General features: G+C 36.8%; 1 long non-coding RNA gene across 1 annotated transcript; it reads right to left on the reverse strand.

The window, feature by feature from the left end:
• Positions 1-306: 306 nt before the first annotated feature.
• Positions 307-4014, reverse strand: LOC146444193 (uncharacterized). Its single transcript, XR_014854488.1, has 2 exons — positions 3788-4014; positions 307-402 (listed from the first exon to the last, which is right to left on the reverse strand). It is a non-coding gene; the product is annotated as an uncharacterized LOC146444193 (long non-coding RNA).
• Positions 4015-18682: the final 14668 nt, after the last annotated feature.

Consider the following 18682-nt stretch of genomic DNA (forward strand, 5'->3'; position numbering starts at 1 on the left):
TAAGAAGTGTTCCTTGCTCTTGCTCAGTAGGTACATAGGTATTTAGGTAATTTACAATAAATTGAGGAATAACTATTTCTGTCATCAGCAACTGGAATCTGATAGACCAATATGCACAAACTCTCTGTAGATTCAAAAAGTCCAGTTTGAAAGATGGGTGAAAGCAAAAGTTGTTTTTTACTTAAACAGGAATTAATATTCCCTGTAGCCTACTGTAGTGAAGATCAGGCAAAAAGGAGGAACAAATCAAATAAAGCAGTGAGGTAATCATGCTAATTTAAAGTAGGCAAAAGCAGGAATAGTGTGTAGGTTAAATAAATGCTTTTATTAGGTAATGGCATAAGGACAAGTCTTTCTGCTTCTGGGATTCATTTTGATGAGGCTCAGTTCATGACCCCAAGTCTGGAAGAAGAGAGTAAGAAAAGAGAACAAATTATCATTATGTATCTGGACAGACACCATCAGATTGACTAACAATTTACTTTTAAGTCTGTTTAAATCAGCTACAAAAGTTAACAGCTGGATAATTAAACTATCTGCTTGACCCAGAGGGAGTAGAGTACACTTAAAATGTAACTGGCTACAGAAATTATTCCAATGAATATGCTGCAGTTTCACTTCAAGATATCTTTATAAATGTCAATGTGCCTGCTCTAAGTACAAAGATACAACTGCCTCGGTACTTAAACTGTCCCTCTAGCACCATGAACTAAAGACTTCAAAACATTTAAAGCTTTGTCAACATTTAAACCATGATGTACTGATCAATACATGCCATACTGCTCCTGAAGAACCCAGAATTTCTGCTTTTCCTATCAGCAGCAGAACAGACATATCATAGATAAGAAATCCTTTCATTTCCTTCTGAAGGTCAGGTGGACACAAATTATTGCTAATGTGTTATTATGAATGTGCAAAATTTGCTTGCTTGCTTGCAATTAATGTCAATTATTTTAGTGAGCTGCTATATATAGAATTAAATAGTAGTAGTGGTAGCAGTAGGAGTAGAGGTGGTTGCAATGAAAATAACAATAATTAGTATCAATAATAATAATAGAGGTCCCGTTATTAGCCTTGATTTTGCCATTTTGTGAGAGAAAAAACTATTTGCAATTCTAGATAAAGTACTGTGTAGCAGTATTGCACAGGTTATCTTCTGTTTTATCCTGTGAGTGTAAAGCTTTGTGGAAAGGACTGACTTTTCTTTCTGTGCTGCTCTTTAGCAACAAAGAAGTTTTAATTATTATTTTTGCAATTGGTTTTTATTTTGCTAGTCCAACATAATGAACACCACAGTGTTCTTTATAATTTCTTCACAGTGAACTTTATAACAAATATGAAGAGGAAAATGTAAATATTTCTATCTATATAGTTAAATTGGTTGTTGAGATTTACTACGGAGGAATAGCAATTATTTTCCCCAAATGTGTTCATTTGGAACCTCTTGGATCAGTCTAACTTTGGACCATCAAAATTTTTTAAAAAGTATTAAGTAGTAGTACCCTGTCTAACATGAATTCCTTCTGGCATAAGAATGTGGGAGGAGTCTAAATTTGATCATTTTAAGTAGTTTAAAGACTTTGAGAAATATCTATGCACATTCCTTTGCAATTTTAAAGGCTGCCTTAAAACAGTTTCATTTTGCCTATATCAAAAAGTATAATAATATAAAAATATTACTTGGAAGATGTTATTTTTCAGTGATACTTTATATTTTAAAGGTTGTAGTTCATATTTTATTCCTGCTGCTCAGCCTGTGGAAGGTGACTTTCACAGATCTGACTTTCTTGAAATGTTATTCATGTTCCATAAGGCACTACAAAGTTGTAAGAGTTGCTTCCTTTGTAATTTAATATTCTCTTCTGATCTCTGTGTCATTTGCTCAGAGTTAATTAGCAAAAGATTGGAATGGGAAATTCACAGAAGTTTTTATTAAAATTATGTTAAAGAGTTGGAAAATCCAGTGGAGACCTCCTAAATTGCACAGTATTAGTATACAGTAAATATATTTTTCTATCGAGTTTTCATAGTAAAAATATTCATTATGTAGAGCATTGATTATCTACATATTCAATTGGTAAAAATTCTAAAAGAAAATTTCTAAAAGAAAAATTATTTTGGTGTATTATTTAGATATGGTCTGTAGTGGTCTGTAACATGTTTTTAAGACTCTTAAGCCTTTCAGGCAAATTTTATGGAAGGTTTTTTCTGTTCACAGTGGCTGAAAACACAAATGAAAAGAAACGCTTTCCTGATGCAGGACATGTCTTAGTTAGAGTGTTACTAAACTGAGTGTGACTCATTTTCTGGGTGAGTCTTTTCAGTTAATGTCATGTCCCATAAAGCTAAATAGCCATTTATAGTGGTTGAATTTGATTATTCTATCAGCTAGTAAAGCATTTCTAAAAGTTTTGTTTCATTCATTTAAATATATTACTATGAATCTTTCATTAATTCTATATTCATAATAAATCTATGAGATTTAAAACTTTTATTAAATCTTCTCATGTTGTTCTAGGAATTACAAAGAAGGACTGAAATTCCCAAGATGACCAATTTCTCCAGTTGGATAATATGGGCAACACTGACCTTTTCCTTTCTTCTTGTCTTATGTTCATCTTTCTATTACAGCAAGGCTGTTTTATAAATTCTTATAATTGTGCATCCTATAATTTGGTTTTATTGGATTCCTAGGTCAGCTACTTTATATAAATATTGTTAATCTAAGAAATGTATTCTGAAGTCACTGTAATAAAAAGAGAAGGACAGGTAAAAGATGAAAATATCATCCAGAAGACAAAGTAGGGTGAAAAGATCCAGTCTACACTTCACATTTTCTAAACTCTATAGATAATCCAGTAATAAGTCCTTGCTTTTCTTCCAAGCTTTGAGTAAGATGGAAACTCTTGAATAACCACTAATTAGAACTGGGAGAAAACTACACTACTCATATATGGTATCCTTACTTTCACCTTTTTCCCCTCCAAGAAAATAAGTATTTAGAGATGCAACAGAAATGCACTGGTTTGTGAGAATATTACTCAAAAACTGCATCTGCAATGTCAGGTGTTGCAGTGCAAAGGCTATATAATTCATTCTGGGCTGATTGCAAAGCTTAATTCTGCTGCCAGACTTTTATTCAAGAAAACACTCCCTGGTGAATCTGAATAATAATAATAACATGCTTTCCCCTTCTGTGTAAGATCTAAAATATCTGTGATTGGATCAGATTCGAGGCTGATCACAATCTGTACTGACCCTGTCAGTCCAATGTAGGTGCTTAGGGAACAGTGTAAAGAACAGGTACAAACCATTTCAGGTGTATTTCTAATGCTTTTCCTTCCTTCCTTCTTTCTCTCTCTCTTTTTCTCTCTCTTCCTCTCTTTCTCTCTCTCTCCCTCTCCCTCCCTCTCCCATCTCTCCCATCCTGGTCTTTCAATTCTCTTCAGCTTCTGTCACAGTTCTTACTGCAGAAACGCCTTGCATAAATTGTTAGAATTCATGGTTGACGGGAATATATTATAAAGGACTTATATAACCAATATAATTCTACACACGAAACCATATTCTAACTTGCATGGGATGCAGGCTTGGAAATAACACCTATGCTTAAATTTCTAGAACACTTTTAGTTTTTTGTTTGCCATAAATTCACTGAAATTTAACTACATTAAACTGAAATGCTCTATATTCAGTTATTTGAAATTTATCAGTCAAAACCTGTGCATTTTTGCCTGAGAAAAAGGTTGAAGAACTGACATGCTGTTTACAAAGTATTGCTTCTTACCTGAGGAATTCTGGCTTTCCTGCTTTGTGGCAATGGGTTTGAGTTTCACTGGATGTCTGGAAGCAGTCTGAGCCTGAAAGAAGCAGAACTGTGTAAGGAGCCTGGCTACAACCACATCTTGAGACATGGGACTACTCACAGAACATGTTTGTACTAATGCTAATTTGGGAACACCTTCCATCATCCAGAAGATTATGCCTTTTGCTGTCCTCGTTTTTTTCCCTGATTTTCTCACTTCCTAAAATTGCCTTATGCATGTTTAAAAAAACTGTGGAGGTCTGTTAAAGTTTGCCAATGAAATTCACTGAAAATGGTATCTGTTTTACATTGGGGAATTTGGCCAAGACTTTGCTTCCAAATATGAATCTGGCTTGCAGATGCCACGAGAGATGATAACATTCATAAAGACAACCAGGAGAGCTACTGTGCTGTCAGTGGAATGGGGAAGAAGAGAGCAGTGAACAAAGGGGATCTGTGCAGCCTGGAGGGGAAGAAGAAAGCAGGTTGGCACCCAGAGAGTAAGGAATGGAGAAGAAATAGCGTCAGAGTGTCCTGTGGTAAGGAGGGAGCTAAGAAAACTGGAGCAGAAGGGAGTAAGTATGTGGGAGAATCAGAGCAAAAAAGCTGGGATGATTGGGAGGACAAGTAGGTAAGGCACAAAACGAGATGAATGCACCCTGAAAATTTATAAAAATATTGTTGTGAAGACAAATTGATTAATGGTTTATAAGTGTCAGCTGTTCTGTCAATTAAATCCATTAAAAATCAGGATGTCAATAATCATGTTTCAGAGCAGAGTTCAGATAATGTGGTAAATAAACTCTAGGGCCACATATTGAATGATAACAGAAAAGAGAAATATTGAAAATTTGTCTAAGGTATAATTTTGCACCCTGAGTGAGGCAGGTGTCCTGTGGAAGAACTAGAGAATGTATCAAAAAAATTAAAGATTGCATCATAACATAGCTCACAAAGGTTAGCAAATAATATTTGCATGGGCAGTCTTAATTCTAACATTCCTTAAATCTGATTGCTTGATTTCGCAATCTAAATGTTCTTACTGGCAGTAAAATTAGAAAACATTTAAGCTGGGTTAAACATAGAATCAAAGAAATCTTATCTGCAAGAGCTTCTGCTTCCCAGATGGTTTAAAGCTAGTGGTATACCTAGCTCAAACAAACAAACAAAAAAAGATATTGCTTTATTCCTTAGATGTAAAACACTGATGCTTTAAAAATAAGCACAGCATGAGAAGTTCTCCTGAAGATCTAATTAGTCTCTGAAGTTTTCAATCTGTCTTATAGTGTCTCACATTTCTGTGCAGAAACTCAAGAAATAATAGCATTGCACTCAGTTTGCTTCACTGCCTTCAGAAATCTGTATTTCATGCTGCAGAGTTAAACTGTCATTAATTTGATTCACATCATGTAACTACACTTCTGGAAGAATAATACAAACTTGATCTGACATTCTTATTTTCTTTTCCAGCATCTTCCTCTTTTTCTACCTTTTATATTCCTCTGGGCTCCTGTTCTACAGGATACACTGATTATATCAGCTCTTTGACTCTTTCAGCTTTCAACCTGACTTCCTTAACACATTTAAATAATGGGTCTATTGGGGAAATTAGCTAACTTTCCATGTCTTTCTCAGGTTCTGATTTTAACCTCTATTTTCATCCTTTATTGCAGAAAACATCCCTATTCTTAAGAAGAGCATTGAAAAATGGAGTTTCAGAGACAATTTACAATGACCTCCTGGACATTATGTAATTTTATGTCGTAACTGAATAGGGAACTCAGATTTTTTTAACTGCTACAGCAGAAAAGTATAAAGGAGAGAGAGAGAGAAAACTCTCTTTGAATAATGGGATTTTGATGCTTTGAAATGTTGAACTAAGGAAAGCAACTGATGGGGAGATGAAGAACTTCTTAAATTATTTCTTGAATCTCAAATAAATTCTCCAGTTAATCCCTAAATGAGCCCATAAAACAACTTGTAAACAACATATTCCTGAAACATATTTTCTTGTCTATCTTTTACAGCAGTACATTTTCCAGAGTGCATTATTTAATATAGTATGAATATTTCACCATATTTTTCAACACATCACTAAAAAATTACTATCTCTCAATAAGTAACAGACTTCCTTGTAATTTCAATTCTTAAATGCCAAAATGCCCTTTCATCTTTGTGAAGTGAATTATATATTTGAAAATACAACTCTTCAATCCAACTGTTCATTTGTATTACCTCCAAGAAATCTGTTTCTCTGACTCTACCAGTCTACTTGGTTTATAATTCTCAGTCTGCAAAAAGAGATATGGCTCAGAGAGACAGAAATTGGATATATCTTTTTGTAATGAACTAGTTATTAAATTTCTATGGCCTAGGAAATATTTTGAGCTGAATGTTTAAATGGAAATTCCTTTAGGCTTTGGAAAGCAAACAAAGCCATTGGGTTTGTGGCAAATGATATCATTTTTAGTGATAAACTGTTATGTACCATTTCACTAAATGAAGAGTTAAATGAAGGGGCTTATTTAATGCTGTTTCAAAGTCAAAAGTATAAACAGTAATCACAAGAAAATAATATGACAAGAAAAAAACACTAATACAAACTTTGAGAAAAGTAGGAATGAGTTAAAAATTCTACTGAGATAGTGCGGAAATTTTCATTTAAATATTGATATCTGATGAAAAATGATAACTGCAATCATTTCCCATTTTACACATTTATGCATATATTGGTGAATGTCTGATCAGTGGAAATTGCTGTGTTAGTAGGGACCAACAGAATGGAATTAAGACGGAAAAGAAAATAAAATTAAAACCAGTACTTGTATAATGAAACTCAACAATAAATGGGATATAATACACTTTAGATTGTCATTAGATCAAGCCTAATAACTATGATATCTTGTAGAAAAGCAAATTTCTGCTGGATATATCCTTTAAAAAGGCAGATGAAATTACGGAAAATTAAAATGTACTCCCAAGCAGGTGCCAATTGTCTGTGGGCTTTTTTATATCCAATAAATCCTAAAATCCCATAGGCTTTGGTACTTTTTGCCCTAAGAAGTAACTTCATAAAAATAAAGAAGAGGTACTACATGTGTGTTGTTACTTTTTCTAACAGGAGGTAATGAAACTGAATATGAACAAAATGAAAATGTCAGAAGAGCACAGAACACAAGTTTATGACAAGATCACCTGACATGGCTACCTGGTTGTCTGTGCTAAGAGGCTTTGGGTTCTAAAAAATCTCTTTCAGAGGCATTATCTTACACTGTCAAACACAAATTTGGAGGACAGAGTTAGTAAAATTCTTGCAGCAAACAGATTAGAAAAGCAATAATGACAGTATTGAACTGTACAATTTTAAAAAACCCTTTTCCAGCATATCCTTGATATAGGTCAAGCTCCTGCAGTCAAACAGAATTAGCATTGTTGCATAAAAGGCTGTGGTAGTTCAAATGAAACTGCAGATATGAGAAACCAAGAGATGGGCAAAGTAAGTATTCACAGAAAGTGGTGATAAAGATTCACAGAATATTCTGAGTTGGAAGAGACCCAGAAGGGCCATCAAGTCCAACTCTTAAATAAATGGCCTGAAACAGTGATTGAACTCACCCCCTTGGTATTATTAGCACTATACTCTAACCAACCGAGCCACTCTCAGGGTGGTACTGAGATGGAAAAGAAATAGGAAGGAGATCAGAATAAATAATAAAGAGCAAAGAAGAAACACAAGGAGATCAAAACAGCCACGTAGAGTAAACTTTTGTCACATAGGTAAGAAGAAAATCTATATAGAATTTGGTACAGCAAAAACCAGTCTGTTAGCAAAGCTACTAAATTAGAATTCAAGGTGTTTTGTTTGGGGCCTTTTGGAAGGAGGGGAGATTGGTGGGTGTGATACAATCTAATATGTAAGAAAGGAGAAGAATAGGTTTCACTTATTGATGGTTACTCAGTTCAGAATTCAGAACCACTATTCAGACGGCCTTTCAAAGGAACTCAGCTAGGTAAACTATTGATGGTTATAGGCACTGGAAGAGATTGAAACTTTTAAATATTATCTGCTGAATTCTTTAAGTACATCATGTAAGCAGCATTATTAATTTAATTTTGGTGCTCTTGAACTGTTTTTTCTCTGCAGATTGAATACTGCATATTGTGTCTATCCCTTAGGGCTTTCATACTATTATTTGTTCATGTCACTGAACAAGAACAAAACAAAAGCAAGAGAAACAAAGACAGGCATCCTTTTTCAGGCCCTATGCTCCCTGGTAGCGCAAAGAATGGTGAAAGGAAATAAACTGCATCTTCAAAGATGTACATGTTACTGAGAAAAAGGTGCACTTGATTATTCCATTCAAAAGTGTCCAAGAAGATGAGTGCAGATCTATCAGCAGGTAACACCCAAAAGAACATATCACAGTGATAAAAAAGAAGCTATTTGTTGACAGAACTACTATAAAAAGGATGTCACTGAATCCTGCCAAGGATATAAAAAAGTGTCAGTGACATTTTCAGTTACCTAAAAGGTAACTAAAATCACAGCAAGTACTTACCGCATTTATAAGCAATACACAGTCAAATACTTCTGAGAGCTGTTTTGAAGGACAAGTGATGAAATTTTATGTTCCATAATGTAACTGGATGCCTTTTAGGCTTAAATCCACCCTCTGACAGAGGGTCATTGCTCTGTTTCCAAAGCAAGCAAGTATAGTGTAGCAAAAGCAATGAGATTTATAAGAGAGATTTGAGTATGGAAATCAAGTTATTCTATAGTTAGAATTGTAGTGTAGCTCTTTATCAGGGTTATATCTATATTCACACCCAGTGTATCAAGTCATTAGTTCCCAAGGTAGTCCAGGAATGTGTCAAAGATTCTGTGCACAGATGTGAAAATAGACTGGCTTGAAACAGCAGATAAATGTGAAACCAGGTCACTGACTGATCTCCAAGACACGTACAAAATTAAGTATTTGAGTGATTATTTCAAGAAGCTCTCCAGCTGGGAATTTTGAAGAGCCTAGAGAATCTCCCAAGACTGTTCACAGGCCAGTTTGTGTGCTTAAAAGCGTTGATTAGCACCCTGGATAATGAATATGGCCATTCCCTATGGATACTGCCCTAGTAATTTCCTCCTGTAAAATTGATCAAACTGTACATAAATAAGACTCAGGTAATGATCCAATAAAACCTTGTGGATTGTGGCTGGGTGCCAGGTGCCCACCCAAGCTGCTCTGTCACTGCCATCTGTGTATGGTCAGAGGAGGGGAAAAAAAAATCAAAAGGCCTATGGGTAAGGACAGCCAAAAATCACTCCCCAGTTACCAACACAAGCAAAACAAATCTGACTTGGAAAAATTAACTTAATTTTTTACCAATCAAATCAGAGTAGGATAATGATAAATAAACCCAAATTTAAGCAACACCTTCTCTCCACCCCTCCCTTCTTTCTGGTCTTCACTTCCCTCATGATTTCCCTACCCACTTCACAGCAGTGCAGAGGGAGGGGGAGTGGGAGCTGTGGTCAACTCATCATATAATTCTGCTCCTGTCTCTGAGAAGACTCCTCACGTCTTTCCCTGCTGCACTGTGGAGTTCCTCCCACAGGAGACAGTCCTCCACAGACTTCTCCAAGGTGGGTCTTTCCCATGGGCAGCAGTTCCTTGTTAACAGCTCCACTGTGTGCAAACTCCACTTGAGTGCAGAATTTCAGGAGCAGCCTCTTCCAGTCTGGGCCCTTGTGGGGTCACAAGTCCTGCCAGCAAACCCACTTCAGTGTGGGCTCCTCTTTCCATTAATCCACAAGTCCTGCTGGAGCCTGCTCCAACACAGGTCTCTCCTGGGGCCACAGGCTCTTTTATGTATCCATCTGCTCTGGCATTGGGTCCTCCACAGGCTGCAGGTGGATCTCTCCTCCATGAGGGTCTCCATGGGATGCAGGTGGCCAGGCTTCCTCACCATGGGCTGCACCACAGGCTGCAGAGGAATGTCAGCTTCTGCTGCTGGAGCACCTCCTGCCCCTCCTGCTTTCTGACCTTGGTGTCTGCAGGGCTGGTGCTAATAGCAGCACTATTAGCAACATTGCTGCACAACAACAACTGCAGCCAGAGACGAGAGGAGTGAGAATGGGTGACCCTCCATACTTCCTGTTTGAGCAACTTATATCTAGTGAAACGAAACCCCATATTGTCAGAATAAGTACTGTAAACCCTCTCTACTCCATTATAAGTAAATGCCCTAAACACCAGAGAGTAGAATTCTTCCCCTCATTCCACCTCTGCCCCAAATGCACCATTTTTTCCCTTTCTTTGTCTTACTGAGTTAGTTGCCTATTAAAATTAAACAGCACCCACTGGAGAGTCTGAGAAAAACACAAAGGCAAGCTTTACAGACCAGTGGAATCAGGCTAGTAAAAGTAGAAATATGATTTAAAATCCTGTCTCTAGAGCTGATAGGAGATTCATGAACCTAGATATTTCCTTCCAAAAGTTAGTGCTGCTATTAGAAAGCAAATTGAAAGACACAGTTGTCCCATTTCTCTGTGTGGAAAGGCAAAAGACTCACATTCAGATCTCAAAAAGATTTGCAAAAAATTGTCAAGGTTCTTCAAACTCTATATAAAAATCATTGCAAAAGTCGACAAAATTAAAAATGGACAAATTAGCCTTTAGTCTTCTTCTTTGATATTATGTAGAAGCTATCTCAAAAATACATTCTAACTGTGAAAGGTAAACATGAAGTGAAGAAATCAAAGATATCAAGGAAATTGATAAGAAAACAGACGACTTCTCTCAGCTGGGCGTCCTAAAAGGGTGAACTCACATCCTTTCCCCTGAGACTCCAGGTTCAACATGTCACCACTGTTACTTGACTCCTGTTGTTAAAACAAAATTGATATCAAGTTCTTGTTTGAAGCCAAATCACTGAATAGACCTCCCTTGGTCAGGGGCTCAGGAGATGTTAACTGGGTTAGTTCAGTGGAACCTATGTTGCCCATTCACCTGCAATGTGGGTTTGTGTACACAGAAGAGCTGTGTGCAGAAATTCACATAATTTCTTACAAACCTTAAGTAGGACCTAGTGACTTACAATGCCAAGGGCAGAACAGTAATAAATAACAATACTTAAAATGGAATCTTTATCTCTCATTTAAGGAATTTATATAGGGGAAGTAGAGCATGAATGTCAGTACTTCAGGGAGCGATGGGCAAATTCAAGCAGATATTATTTTAGTCATGACAATCAAGCATATTTAATAAATAAATGGGGTCAGGACACATCAGCAGTGGGAACAGAGAAAATGAAGAATGGAGAGATGAATCAATAAAGAAAGATCAAGAACTCTGGGATTTTTTATCACTAACTTAATTTCATTTTAGTTCCTGCAGGGCATAATATGAATTTAGGCATAATTGCAGAGAAACCCCAAAGTACTGCTGGGCCATGAACTGCATTTGTGAGGAAACAGAAGGTTGTGGTTGTTAAACTGCAAACTTGCCAGGCCACCAACATGAACACTGTAAGCTCAGCCCAGCCTAGCCATACTCAGCCAGTAACTGTTGCACTGTTAAATCCACATTTCCATCTGGAAAAAAACAACAAAAACATAAACAACAAAGCAAACAAACCGCCCAGATCTGTTCACAACAACACAGTAATACAGGCTAGAGTTTTCTTTCTGGAGTAACAAGTGACTCAAATTGCAAGGTACCCAATGTTCAGGTGGTGATTATAGAGCACATTCCACAAAGCTGGCACACAATATTTTTGCTGAAAATAAATTAGCAAATTTTTCTGATTCCTCTTCTATATGAGCTTATTCTCAGTGTTATTTGTTTTTGCAGACATCTGTATACTCACGTTGCCATCAGAATTTAGAAGGACTCTATTATTATGGTGTTCTGTGGAAGGAAGTGAAATGACCACTTCCAGCATTTCCTGAAACATTTTAAAAAGTCTGTCCCATCTGACTATTGTGGAATATTAGAGAATTCAGACAAAAAATACACTCAAGTGAGATCTATTTTATAAACCAGTTAAACCAGACAAACTGATCAAAGCTCCGCCAACATTTGACTCCAAATTCGTGATGACAGATGGAACTGACACGACCTGACTGACCTAACAATTCCCAAGATTTTAGAAAGTGCCACCCAGAATGCACAATCACCCACCCAGTCAGGTGAGGGGTCTCCAGGAATTGCCTTAGGCAGCATCCCAGCCCATGGGGAGATGCTGCAGAGCCACTGTTCTGAGGAGGCCAACCCAGGCACACCCCTGCTCCAGCAGGGCTCCACCAGTGCATATCTGATCATTCCTCACTCAGGGTCGTGCCACTGTCACACAGTCACTGCCCAGCTCTGGTCTCATGGCCCTCAACAGCCACCCTGTGAATGTGATGGACGTTGGCCTGCCTGGGTCAGTCACAGGTCACTGTCTGCAGCACTTGGCACGCTGACATGGTGATATTGCTTCTGATTACAGATCAGCCATGACTAAGCAAGGGCTCAAGGTGCTGTGATTCATCCTTTGTGTTCTGCAAAGCACAGGGCAAATGGAAACACTTTGCTCCAAAACATTCTTGTGCTATAACACCACCTCTTATGCAAGTCCTTCAGAGCAACGAGACAGTGAACTTTGTATGTAACCTCCAGAACAGGGCTGCATCTACTGAGAAGTTTACAACTAAAACTCCTTCATACATTAGTGTTTCAAATTCATAATATTTTTTTGATGAGACTATTTTTAAGAATATACTAATCACTGGAAAAAAGAATCGGGCTAACTTCCACTGTGAGAACATTTTGCTGTAAGAGCTGAAAATATGTGAACAGTGAAAAACCAGTTAAGCTTCATTGCTAACCAAATAACACATGAACTATTGCACTGTCTGCATTCTTGATTTTTCACTGAAATAATTTAAATGACACTGCTTAAAAATTAGAAATTTGATGACACCCCCACAAAAATTCGGATGTTGAACATAATATTTTGCAATCCAAGAGCAAAGTGAAGGGTTAAGGTCCAGAACGACTGTGAAAAGTGGCAGTGAATTTTATATATGCTGTCGGTTTGTTTCTCATGTGAAACATATACAACATAATCACAGTGGAGTCTGAGAGTCTGCAAATGGCACTGCCCAAGTCCAATAACAAATGGACCACCAGGAGAAAATGTCATTGGAATGTCTGTGGAGTACTGTTCTGAATATATGGTATGAAAATGGATATGCTGCTGGCTATTCTTTGTTGTTCCTGAGCTCTGATTCATTAAAAAGATATTTTACAGCAACAAACAAGCAGAGCTGTGGCTAATGAGCATGTGTGGGTTGACACAGGCAGCAGGAACAACCACAAACTTGCGGCTGGATTGTAAAGATTAAATTTCTTCCATTGCCTCGCTAACCAAGGGATCCCCAAAGCACCACCTGGTCAAAGGAACACAGAGACACAGGCACTGCTAAACTCTGTCCATGCCAGAGGATCACTGGCCTGCAGTTCACAAGGGCTTGACAAGAGTTTTTCCCAGCTGCAATGTCACTTAAGTGACTTGACAGTCTTTCACTTTTTAACCTTTTCCTCCCAACAGAGCACTTAAAAAAAAGGGCCCACCAAAAATACCAATTGTTGAAAGAAGTATAGACACGTCTTCTAACATACTGATTGTCCTGGAGTTTATTTCTTCACTTCATAGCATTTGTTTATGTGCAGCATAGATGAAAGCAAAGATGATGTTTCTGTCATCATGGGAGGCACAGAATCTTTCTGAGTCTTTGGACAAATAACCAAAATACTGTCACTCTATTTCTCTTCTGAAAAATATATTCCATAAATATATGATAGGATAAGATAAATTAAATTATAGATATAGATATAGATGGTATAGTCAGATATAGATATAGATGATATAGATATAGATAGATATAGATATAGATATAGATATTGATGATATAGATAGATGAAATAGATATAGATATAGCTAGATATAGATATAGATATAGATAGTTATAGGTGATATAGATAGATAGATAGATATAGGTATAGACAGATATAGATAAAGAGATGAATAGATATATTACAAAAAATTATATATATTGCACTTCTGCAAGAAAATAGTTTTTTAAGAATGTACAGGCTAATAGAAAGCAATTTAGGAAATGAATACAGCAAACATATTTTGAGCAAGGACAACTTTTCTCAAAGGAATCTGAACATTTCAAAAAGTTAACATAATCAAATGGTGATTGCAAAATGCTCTGAATACTGTGGTCTTCACTATCAATATCTATTTCTTGGACTCCTGTTTCCACACATATGAAAACCTTCATATTTACACTTTTCTTGGTACACTGCCCAAAATATAGAAAAAATAACTCCTGAGAAAGCCAAAAGAGGTGGTTTGGTTTGGTTTGGGGTGTGTGTATGTGGAGGTTTTTTTCCAGGACCATTTGACCACAATTCTTGAACAGACAAGAAACAATGGGGTCTGGTTTCAGTAGCCAGAGGAAGAGGGAGTGTTTATCTGCTAGGCACAAAGGAGCCCCATGGTCTGTCAGGCACATTCCCACCACCCCTGGGACCAGGGCTCCACCACAGACCAGGCAAGCTCTGTGCTCGTAGATTCTACCATTCCTTCTTCTATACAAGTATTTTTAGTTGATTTTGGGTTGAACAGATGCATTCAGTACTTTGATAAACTGCAGCTGACTTTGTTGAACTGAAATCTCTAAATGTTCATTTTTAGAGGAAGCAAATGGTTCCTGTACCATGTGTGGATAAAAATGGTAATTATAGAGTAAAGTTGTCTATAACTTGCATTTATCTTCTTAAGTGGTCTGAATATTTCTGCATTCTCACACTGGCTGAGTGGCAAAGACTATTATTGATCAAAATAATGTCTTCCTAGCAATGGTAATGCCATGCTTAAATAAGGTTTCCAAGTCCCTTTAAAAGTTTTGTAAAATCTAGAAAAAACATCTAAAAAAAATGTGTCAAGAGACTGTCCTGGTTATTCTGGATTCATAAAATATCAGTCAAAGTAATATTCATTGACATATAGTCTTAAATTGCATGGCAGAATGATAATCTGATAATCTGTGTTCATATGTAATTTGTGAGATAATTACATCATATTGCTTATGCTTTGGCCTTTTTTTTTTTCCTGACAGCTCTTCCTGTCTTCTTCAGCCTAGATCTTTTAGTGGGTGTGGGTATCTCTGCTCTTACAGAAACTAAGGAATACTATTTATGTCTTCCTAGCACAGAATCCCTTGAATAGATGCTAGCTGGGGTGAAATATGAGTAAATTACAACATTTTTTGAGAGCTTGGTGAATTTACTGAAAGATGAAGAATGCATGGGTTTAAAAATATGTTGTTTTCCTTCACCCAATGATATCTTCAGTGTATTTCCACAATACAGCTGAGATAGACAGAATAACAGAACTCATGAAATTTATTACAATTCATTTTTCAGCAAACAAATGTTATTTTCATAGTCTCCGAAAAATTCAGTCAACAAGCATTCTTTTTTTCCTGCTGTACTCCTGAACATAATGCAGTCTTATGGAGGTATGTTTTAAATGTAAACAGTTTTTTTCCAAAACTCAAATAGCTGCTGAATCTTTTTTTTTAAAACACTTATTTTAACCTGAGAAAATTATTCTTCTTTCTCAAAAATGGCTGAACTTCTCTTCCAACACCTGTGGAAAGGCAGTTTCCTTTTACACACATCAGAAGCTTGGTGTATTTTAAAAGAAAATATAACAGTTGTATAGGGCTAGAAGCCACAGAAAAGTGACAATTGGAATGAGAACATGTATGCAACCTTAACTACAGATGTTGCTACTGACCCTGCATAGGAAATCACATGGAATTGATGATTCAGAGAAAAAAAACAAAACATCACTCTCCTTATCAACAAAAACATATTGCAAAACATGCATCTGCATTTTTCTTTAGTTTTGTTCATATTTTGCAGTAGAAAAGTTTTTGAGGTAAGGAAAGTAACAGCGCTGAACATTTTTCAGTGATTGTAATCACATGTAACTTGTAAAACTCTAAATCTGTACCTGAATGCTAGCCAGCATGCATATGGGATACTGTGTATAAATGTAAAAAAGAAGGAATTTTCCAGACACCTTTTCAATATCAGCAATCAATATTAAATGCTTTGGACAATCTCTTTATGTAGGTGTCGATAAGAAAGAACATTCTAAGGCTCCTAATCTATATAGTCCTCTTTCTGTTCCAAGACTGATCTGGTCACTGCTAAAGAGCTGAACTTGGCAGGCACAAGAAAAAAATAATATGCTTCAAACCTTTTTTTCTAGCAGTGGCAGCTGGGGTTTGTGCTTTTTGGCTGATTCCGTGTTCAGTTGTTATGACAGATACAAATGGTCATTGGATGCTGAGAGTTTATACCATTTGAAGAGCAGTTTTCCAGATTTCACTCTATGTATTTTGTTATAATGTTCAAGTAAGGGGTTTGCTGTAGATAATCTAGATATTTGTTAGATATTCTAGAATAAGCACAAGAGAGCTGGTTTCCATTACCTATGACTCTATTACTCTTTTTTGCAAGAGTATTCATGCTGGTTGCACCCAGTTAATTTTCTAATATTTTTTTTCCTCTAAATTGATTCTTGAATTAAAATGTCTGGTTACTAATATAATTTGATTTATATTAACATGTAGGTTGGGTTGTGGTTTTTTGGTTTGTACTTTGGTTTGGGTTTATTTTTCCTGTGTGTATAACCATTGTTTAAAAATTATTTGAAAATAAATGTAAATGAAAATTACTTCTAGTCTAAAATGTCCTTCTTAAAATATGCATATCTCTCTTCTACAGGATGAAAGTAATTTTAATAGACAGCTGAAAATTAATTCCACTAATATATAAACTATGTGGTTTCCTCCCACATACCTGTTGTTAGGCAGTTCTTACCACTAATAGTGTTGTCAATCAGATCCTGCTATTAGTGCCATAGAATCATAGAATAGTTTAGGTTGGAAGGGACTTTTAAAGGTCATATAATCAAACCCCCTCCAGCAGTGCCTGCATGAAGAATATCAGGGCCATCTGATACAACAAATGACAATTGGCAGGCCTCTCTATATATTTTATTCAGTTTTACTGCTTACTGCTACAAAAAATTATACTTCCAAAGTGTTGTTTTTTATACTCCTCTGTCCAGGAGCTGAAAATCACAACCTGTCAGTCCAAAGTATACGTTATAGGCTGAGTTAAAATTGATAACTGGAACCAAAGTTATTTAAGTCAAAACAGGCTGCTAGGTCATCAATGATTAATTGCAGAAGAGACCTAAGTCCTAAGGGCTACACCATTTATAAGGAGAAAGGATATCTATAAGGAAACCTTACCATCCCTGAAACATTGATGCAGCATGACAAACTTATGACAGCTATGAAATTCCTTATCAAGAACTGCAGGAAGCTGTCATTTTCCCATCCACTCTTTGGTGCCCCTGGGGTTACCATAGCTCAGGCTTTGCACCATTCTGCCTCCTCCTCCTGGGTTGTCCCCAAATGGCAACCAAAACCCTATCCAGACCCTCACTCTATGGCTGCCCTCAGAAGGTTTGGGGGAGGGAATAGAAAGAACAGTAAAAAGAAAGTCCAGGGATCGAGATGTGAAATAGGACATAAATTATCCAATTTTTTAAAAATAATTGTCTATTGGAAAATAATCCCAAACACCCAAACATTAAAATGTATGGGAGACACCTTTCCTCCCCCTTTCCCATGCTTGACTTCATTCCAGACTCTTCTTTCCTCCTGCTGTTGTGGCAGGTTACAGTCAGTCCTTTCAGTGAGGCAATGCACAGCACACGACAGGACGATGTCATGGTCAGAACACAGTGGTTCCTCTCTTTCACTCCTCACTCTTTTCTTCTGCTCTTGCAGGGGCTTTCCATGGGTGGCAGTTCCCTCAGGAATATCCATCTGCCCTGCTGCCAGTCCTCCACCAGCTGCAAATAACACCTGCTCCAGCATGGAGAATCTCCTCCTCCTCCTCCTCCTCCTCCTCCTCCTCCTCGGCTTGTGTTCCCTCTGCTGTTTTTCTTTTTTCATTCTCCTCTCTCCCTGTAGTACTTTTATTTCCCTTAAATATGTTTTCACAGTCGGCACCAGCTTGGCTGATGGACTCAGCTGTGTCCTGTGGGGGATTCATTTTGAAGCCAGCTGGAAACATCTGTGTGCAGCAAAGGGCAGTCCATGTCTTCTCCCTGCAGATGCCACCCCTGCAACCCTCTGTTACCAACAACCTCACCAATGCCCCCGATAGGAAATCCTACACCTCTTTTAATTCAAATGCCCTCAGAAGCAGCAGAATTTAGTGATACTGAAAGTTCAGCTGTAGTTGAAATGGTGGAATACATATACAGCTTTGAAAAATAGATTCCTGATTGAATTGTTTAAATGTGATATTCATAACCTACTTTTGAAAACCTTGGGAATCTGATAATATTAAAGGCAACAGCTGAACAGTATGTGTCAAATGTAATTGTGTGACTATAGAAGTATTGTGAGCATCCCCTTGGATAAATAACACATCAGTATTAGATCTGGCTTTGTTTAGCTAATTACTAAAAGTTCTAGATTAATTGTTTTTAATTTAAGTAGTATAGTATTAATTATTATTACTAATTTCTATAATAATTTTAACATTCCATGAAATATTATTATATATGCAATATTACTTTAAATTTATATACATATATATAAATTGTTCCTTCCCCAGTAGCTTATGAAATGGTTCCTTGTTTTAGTCACTTTAATTTTTGAAAGAAAATATTTTGAAATTGGCTATTTCTAATAAGGCAATGATCATGCTATAAAATATGCTGCCTCTT

The sequence above is a fragment of the Lichenostomus cassidix genome, chromosome 1, assembly GCF_008360975.1.
Source record: "Lichenostomus cassidix isolate B80296 chromosome 1, HeHo_3.0, whole genome shotgun sequence".
Lineage (NCBI taxonomy): Eukaryota > Metazoa > Chordata > Aves > Passeriformes > Meliphagidae > Lichenostomus > Lichenostomus cassidix.